This window comes from Olea europaea, chromosome 15, assembly GCF_002742605.1.
Source record: "Olea europaea var. sylvestris chromosome 15, O_europaea_v1, whole genome shotgun sequence".
Taxonomy (NCBI): Eukaryota; Viridiplantae; Streptophyta; class Magnoliopsida; order Lamiales; family Oleaceae; genus Olea; species Olea europaea.
In genome coordinates, this window is record NC_036251.1 from 29,583,809 (window position 1) to 29,591,733 (window position 7,925).

Sequence of the window (7,925 nt, forward strand, 5' to 3'; positions counted from 1 at the left end):
TTGTTGTCGTTATTCACACGAGAAGGTTTAGTACAATTTTTTCAAGTAGACAGGCAAAGTGATGCGGCAAAAAATGATAAGACATTCTGAAAACTCGTTGACTCAATTAAGTATTGAGAATTTGAGTTATCAAATATATGTTAATTCTACGACTGAAGGAGCTTGGCTAAACTAAATCAATTTATCCCTAAACGAGAGATGCACGAACGAACAAGAAGAGTAGCACAATTATGTTGGGTTTTCTTGTTTTTAATTTTATTTATCACTTTATTCTATTTGTTTTATAGTTTAATTATTCTTGGGTTTCTTTCTTTGTTCATAAAATTCACTCGCAATTAGAGTTCTACAAATTTTTCAATCTACAATCAACATTTTGGAAAATCGAATTTGTGTTCATGCACTCAATGCTCTTTTCTTGCTTCCCCGATTATCAATCACTAAGGGTGATATATTTATTAGGTTGTGGATCAAATTTCAAATGTCAAATGTGAATAATATTAAAGGGTATGGCAGAATTACTTAGATTATTCTATCCTTAACCAAATTGAATGGGAGAGGCCCCTTAACAGATAGAGGGAAAAGAAAAATGATAAAATAAATGTGAAATAATGGAACGAGTTAAAGAAAGTCAAAACGGGGTTCGGCGTTCAAAGTTCAATGACAAAGCAAGCGTTTATTTCATTTCTATTTGGCTTTACTCCAATTCAAGGACGTCACCCGTCACCGAAGGGGGAAGTTGAAGACATTCACCTTTTTTTTTTTTTTTTTTTTTTTTTTTTTTTCCTCGGTTGTATGTATCAGACAAGGCTGAGATTCTAACAAGATTTAGGAATGTCTCTACTTGTGTACGTGAGAGAGAGAGAGAGAGAGAGAGTTATTTGCCATGACGTACTAAGAATTTTCTTTCGTTACTTCTCTTGTATGTCTTGGTGGGTTGAACCCCAACTGTAAGGGTCCCCCACCGCTCCTACCCTAGAGCATTGTGAGGGAGGTAAATCGCAGGTTATGCCTCCAAGGGTACAGGATGGAAGGCTGCTTGTACACTTGCATTTACCCAAGAGCCAAATCCATATTTTAGGATTTGAACCCTTGACGCAGCAACCTCAAACAAAGCTGGATTTCTCCACCCTCCCCTTTTACCACTTGAAGATGTGCCCTGGGGGCTACTTCTCTTGTATGTCTTGCTCATATGATAACGCGTGTATTGTTAAAATTAAATTTACAACCAAAATTAAAATTTGACATGATATATAAACAAGAAATATGAGTCAAATGCTCATAACATTCTCTCGATATGGATAAGTTTTGCTATGTAAGTGATAATCAAATTAGAATAAAAAATGAAATTCAATATTTAATCATGCAATTAAAAATAGTACATGATTTAGTATCATGACATTCATCACCATAAAAAATCCAAAAAAATCAACGAAAAATAAAATATAATTAAACTAGACATAAACAAAAACAATTAATTGAACAAAATCCATAACCGATGAAAGCCAAAACTCATGTGACTTGAAGATGACATTCTTTGCAAAATTTTGCATTCATATTTTCTCTTCAAAAATATACTTTTGTGTCATGAATACCGTAGAATCGGATTACAAACACTCTTATATATTTTCAAAACATCATTGATGTTTGCTGTGTCATTATTAAGTGCATGTATGCCAACAAATACTTTCTAAGCATTCCATTGTATCCGTAAGGCAAATATGACCTCCCTTGTGCACTCATTAGATGAACGACAATATTGTTTTAAGGAGAACGTCAACATGATACTTGAAATCTACTATCGTCTTTTCAATTGAATTTGATTCGAATTATTACAAGGCATTTCTCATGACCAACAAATTCGAATGTATCTATTAGCTGACCAATTAATTTTATTTTTTTGTTTGTTGTACAGGTGTTAATCATTGTGTTAGTGTTAGAATTCATTCAAAAAAAAAGAAGAAGAAGAAGAATTAAATGAATTACTAATGTTTTTCAAACGTCTTCATGTTTTGGAGATATCACTGAGAAAGACATTGATTAAATTCATAGTAACTAAGCCTCGCTTGATACACATTAATGTAAAAATAAGAATAAAAAATATAGTCGTTACAGGTCCCACACAAGAGATAGAATGTCAAATATGGTGGCTTGATGTGATGGATAACAATCATATTTTTCATTTTAATGGGCAAATAATAGGAAACAAACGGGGGCTAAATATAAATATACATCTATATTGGGGTTTTAATGCAAATAGTACATACTTTGAGGTGGTTACCTTGACTTATAAGAAACAAAGATATTCAAAAAATTAATTAATGCACAGTATTTATTTCATCAACGAATTTGGGACCCCTAGAATTTTCCAATCGTGAGGTCAGAATCTAGGAATTAGCTAGAAAACATAAATTATTGTTGTAGTCTGCTAAATTTCTGTTTAAGAAACGAGTTCAAAATTTAAACATGTCACCCGACACACGGCAAGAAAGCTGTTGGACAAAGGAAAAAGAGTGGCTTATGAGTAATTAAAAATTCAGTTATGCTAAAAAAAAAGAAGAGGCCCATGACAAGATATTTTTGACATACATACAATTCACAAATTTTCATTGACAGTTAAAAAAAATAAAAGAAAAAATTGTCAATCAAAAACGGTCAAATTAGCCCTTGAAAAAAGGTCCTATCACTGGGCCCGTTTCTTCAGCTTTATCCTAAAAATTAGACTATGATATGTTGACTTAGTGTTCAACACTAATGATATTAGATAACATTATGGATCCATTCATAATGACTTACCTTTGATGTTAAAAGTGACTCGGGCAGCCAAATGTACAACTTCCTTGCTCTTTGAGTTATGGATTTATTCTATTCATCTCTAATGAATTTGATCTCAATATATGTGATAATGGGATCATTGTTACATTATTCATTAAAATCACAATGCATTTTTATCCATTAAAGCGAACTACATTATCCAACAATTTGTTATTTCCTATAATTAAGATTACGATTTTGTTTAAGATTGATTCTCTATATCGAGAAACAAGAGTCAAGACTTTAGACACTTGAACGAGCAAAATAAGTTTCTCTTTGAACCTCATTTTTCAAAAATTCATTTTTAATCACACATATTTCAAATAAAATAATTTTATGTATAAATCCAAAATTTTCTTTACTTTTTAACTACATATTCTCAAAAAAATCACCATTCTGAAATCTATTTCCTAAAAGTTGGAGCTCAAAACAAAATATAAGTATAGAGCATCAAGTTGTTGAGCTCAAAAATTTGTAAAATTCATTTTACTTTTGTTCACTTGTTTAAAATACATTACATGATTTGGTATAACAACAATAACATGTACAAATCTTTCAACACATGTATTCGTTAGTCCAAAATGAGATTTTAACCTTTGAAATTAAAATTCAACATATTGCAATAATTGATTAATTAAATTTACTTATACAAATTTGTGTTATTAATTAAATTTACAAGGTTTTGAATAAAATGGTAAGACGATATACCACAATTATAAGGGAAAATTCATATATAAGAGAGTAAGTCTGATACATTTCAAATCTAAGAAACACAGTTTAAAACTTTCAAAATCAAATTTTATTTATAAAATAATTAAATAAACATATATTTTATTAATTATATACATTAAGGTTCCCCAAATCCACCATCAGCCACTTACCACCACCTGTAACGCAAAATCACCACCACACAACATACTCTGGCACCATCATCGCTGCCTGATGGCGGCATCATCAAACACCCTGCTCCAGATCACAAGTGATGTGCGCACCACATGTGACCACCAACACCACCACAAAATGACCTCGAAAACTGCCTCAAAACCATCATCATCACTTATGACTATCGTCTGCACCATCACCATTGCCACAACCACCACCAACACAGTGTTAGTTTGATGCCCATTCTTCGAGTAATGTTCTGTAAAATCGCATTATGAATTTAAGTTCGTTTATTTGCGTGTTATAATTTGAAATAATTGTCTAAGGTTCCATGATCATATAGGATGTTACAAATTGTATACTCAATGGATCGGGTATAGTAAAACACAATTTGTGATGTGATCAAATTATGTCATTCACAATCGGTTCATAAAGTTGAATGCTTTATGTTGATAAGATTATATTGTTCTTATTAAAATTTGTTTTGATCTTGAAATAGAAATAATAATGTGTTTCGATGCACGTTGAACGGGACCGCGTAGATGACTCATTTGTGACCGTTTGAAATGAGACTCTACTTGATTATCAAACAGGTCACCTAAATCCTGAGTGAATAATGTACATTCTACTGCTAGTTCAAGTTCTTTGAGGTACCAATGAGTGAAGTCTTAAATAGAATATTGATCTCGGTGCTTTGGGAATCGGGTCGAAACAATTAGAGATCATATACTTACAATATTGGAATCCATTAATCATTGAGATGAGACGATCGTCACTCTAAGGTATTTTCCTAGGAAAATTGAATCCGAGCTCAATAGGTCGACGATGAGATCGTTGGACCTTACATTGTGATTTGATCACAACGAATTCGCCGTATGAAAATGGGACTTAGAGGGTAATACATGTTGAAGGGCAAAACGGTCATTTTGTCAGTTTCAACATATTGACGGTCAAATAGAGATTGACTTGTGGAACGATAATCAGATGATATTGTTATTGGATCATAATTTGCTTCTATAACTATCACTCGACTCGAGAGTACAATCTCGATTTTTTTGTAGAATAAGCCGGGATTAATAGATATATCTCAATTAATCAAGAGTTGACCCAATTGAAAACATCTATTGGAGATTGGGTCATGTGAGTCCAATTAGGTCCCTCTCTTGGCTCCAATAAAAGGTGTGTGACTTAATTGACCTACTACAATAAAGTCTAAGGAAATTTGCACAATTTCCAAACCCTAATAGGTCATTATAAATATGCACTTTATTGGCATATTTTGATGAGAATTAGGGTTAGCCACTTTTCACATTCCCCAAAAAGAAATAATACCTAGTAGAGAACAAGGGAGAAGATCTAGGGGAGGAAACAATTGGTTAGGCCATTAATAACTCATTCAAAAAGGTTATCATCTCCCCTTTCTATATATGTGAGGATTTTATAATCCAATGATCTCAAGGGCAATTAAATCCTTATTTACATGATTTTAATCTTCAAAGGAAAATTAATTTCATATTGTGATGATTAAAATTCATTAACCAATAAATGGTATCAGAGTCAAGATTATTGTATGCCTTGAGTAGGATTATTATTTTTTAAATCCTAGTGTAATATGCATTTTAGTTGGGTGGTGTTAAATCATTTGATTTTGACATATTTATACTTTAAATATATTTAAAGTTATTGTTGATACACTCGTAATTACTTTTGGCCCTAGAATTTTTTTTACTTCCTATTTTAATTCATTTATTATAATTATTCTCTAGAAATTTTGTAAGTCATAAGGCATTATGTTTTTTGTATTTTTTCTTCATTTTCATTTTTGTATTTTGAGGAAGAAATATAAACTTGTTGCTGTAATTTCAATGGAGAAGAAGTAAGAACAAATGCAAAAAATAAAACCAAAAAAACACCAAGAAATAAAATCGGTCAGAGCAGCCATAGCTGCTGCTGTGTTCGCAGCAGCAGCCGGAGGGCCGGCTCCGACGGTGGCGGCTTATTTAGGGTCGCCGAAGTAGTGTATTTTTGGCGGAAGTGTGTTTTCATGCTAGGGTTTGAAAATTAGGGTAATTTGAATTTTTTGGGCCTTTCTTTAATACTTGGGTCAATGTTATTGGATAATGGCCTTTGTTGGTTTTAAGTTTTGGGCCTAAAAATTAAATTAACCATATTTTCATATTACATGAGGTGGACTAAAAAGAAGATTGAAGAATTGGGCCGGGACGTGGCCCAATGTAATTCTTTCTATCCATATTGCAATTTAAATTCTTAGGATGGGCCATTAGTGATTATTATTCATTTAATTATCACTTTTACCGCTTTATGGATGGATGAATGTTCAATTATTATCACATGTTATGTAAATTAAATGAAACATCACCCGGTGCACTAAAATCATATGCATGTATATTTAAATACTTTTTTATCACTCTAAATTAATTAGAGGTGGTTGAAAAATATTTTATAATTAGCGCCATTATAATTGTTTATATTTGGCGGACTAATTAAGTGAAAATCCAACGGTGCAAAATAATAAGTGAGAGAGGGTTTATAGGCATGTATAAACCTACGGACTCATCCGTCATCCAATTTGTTATTAAAATATGTATGTTTAGTATCGAAATATATCGGTCTCCCTATAGGAAAACTACGTTATTTTAGATTAACTGAAATTGGATCTAGTAATAGAATTTCATTAAAATTGAAATTATGGGATGATCATCCTATAGATGACATCTTGTATACATCGGATATTTTAAAATTATTGACGAAGGTTATTACACTTATATATGAATATTTTGGGGGACTTCCTATAGAAGATTTCAACAAAATTATTCGTAGGCCAAATAATAATCAATCCTCATTTTCTTGTGGCATAAGATGCCTAGCTCAATAAAATAAGTGGGAGGGTCCCAACCTTGCCAACAACTACATTGATCTCCTATAGAGGGCGTGTTAAAAGTTGTAAGAGTTTAAGGTTTTTTTATTACAAATATAGTTTTGGGTCTATATTTGCATATACATATACATGTATCATGCAAAGATTATTGCTCATTTTATTAATACGCGAATCGTTAATTTTACAGAAAATGTCGCTTAATCCATTATCAGTAATACTTAACAAAAATCAACTTGTGGGAGAAAACTACGTTGACTGGAAAAGGAATCTTAATATTGTTCTTACCGCTGAAAAACACAAATTTGTGCTTGATGAAGTTTGTCCTGAAGTCCCTAAAGATGACTCCACAGAATCTCAAAAGGCTGCATATGAAAAGTGGCACCATTCTGATAAGATGACCCGTTGTTACATTTTGGCATCCATGTCAAATGTGTTACAACAGAAACATCAGAAGATGCAAACTGCTTTTGACATAATGGAAAGCCTTCAAGAGATGTTTGGACATCAAAGCCGACGAGCTAGGCAAGCCTCCATTAGGACAATTATGAACACACGCATGAAATCAGGTGCATCTGTAAGAGACCATATGTCAACCATGATTGGTCACTTCAATGCTGCAGAGGTTTTAGGAGCTGACATTGATTCCGAGACGTAGATTGACATGGTCCTTGAGACTCTTCCTGAGATGTTCTCACAATTTATAGTTGATTATAATCTACACAAGATAGATATGTCTCTGACAGAATTAATGAAAGAGTTACAAAATGCTGAATCTGTTCTAAAAGCTAGGAGTGGGACTGCTTTGATTGTTACAGCTGGACCCTCTCATCCTAAGCCTTCTGGTGGCAAAGGAGGAAAGAAGAGGAAGAGGCCAAACAAAAAGCCAGATAGCAAGTCAAAGGGGAAGAAAACTACTGCCGATGGAAAACCAAAGGGAAAGTGTTTTATTTGTGGACAAAAGGGTCACTGGAAGAGGAACTGTCCAGATTACCTAGCTAAGGAGAAGCAAGGTAAAGGCAATAATGCCCTATTCATTGAGTCACGTTTAGTGGTTGCTTCTACTAATACCTGGATTGTAGATTCTGGAGCTACTAATTATGTTTGCAATTCTTTGCAGGGGTTCCAGGAAACCAAGCATCTCAGTGAAGGGGAGTACACTCTTAGGGCTGGCATAGGAGCAGTGGTATCTGCCAAAGCTGTTGGCACTTTTACTTTATGTTTTGAGAATCGTAGGCATTTGATATTAGATGACTGTTATTATGTTCCCGAGCTTACACGGAACTTGGTTTCCGTTGCACTTTTATATCATGTTGGTTATTTGGTACTTTTTACC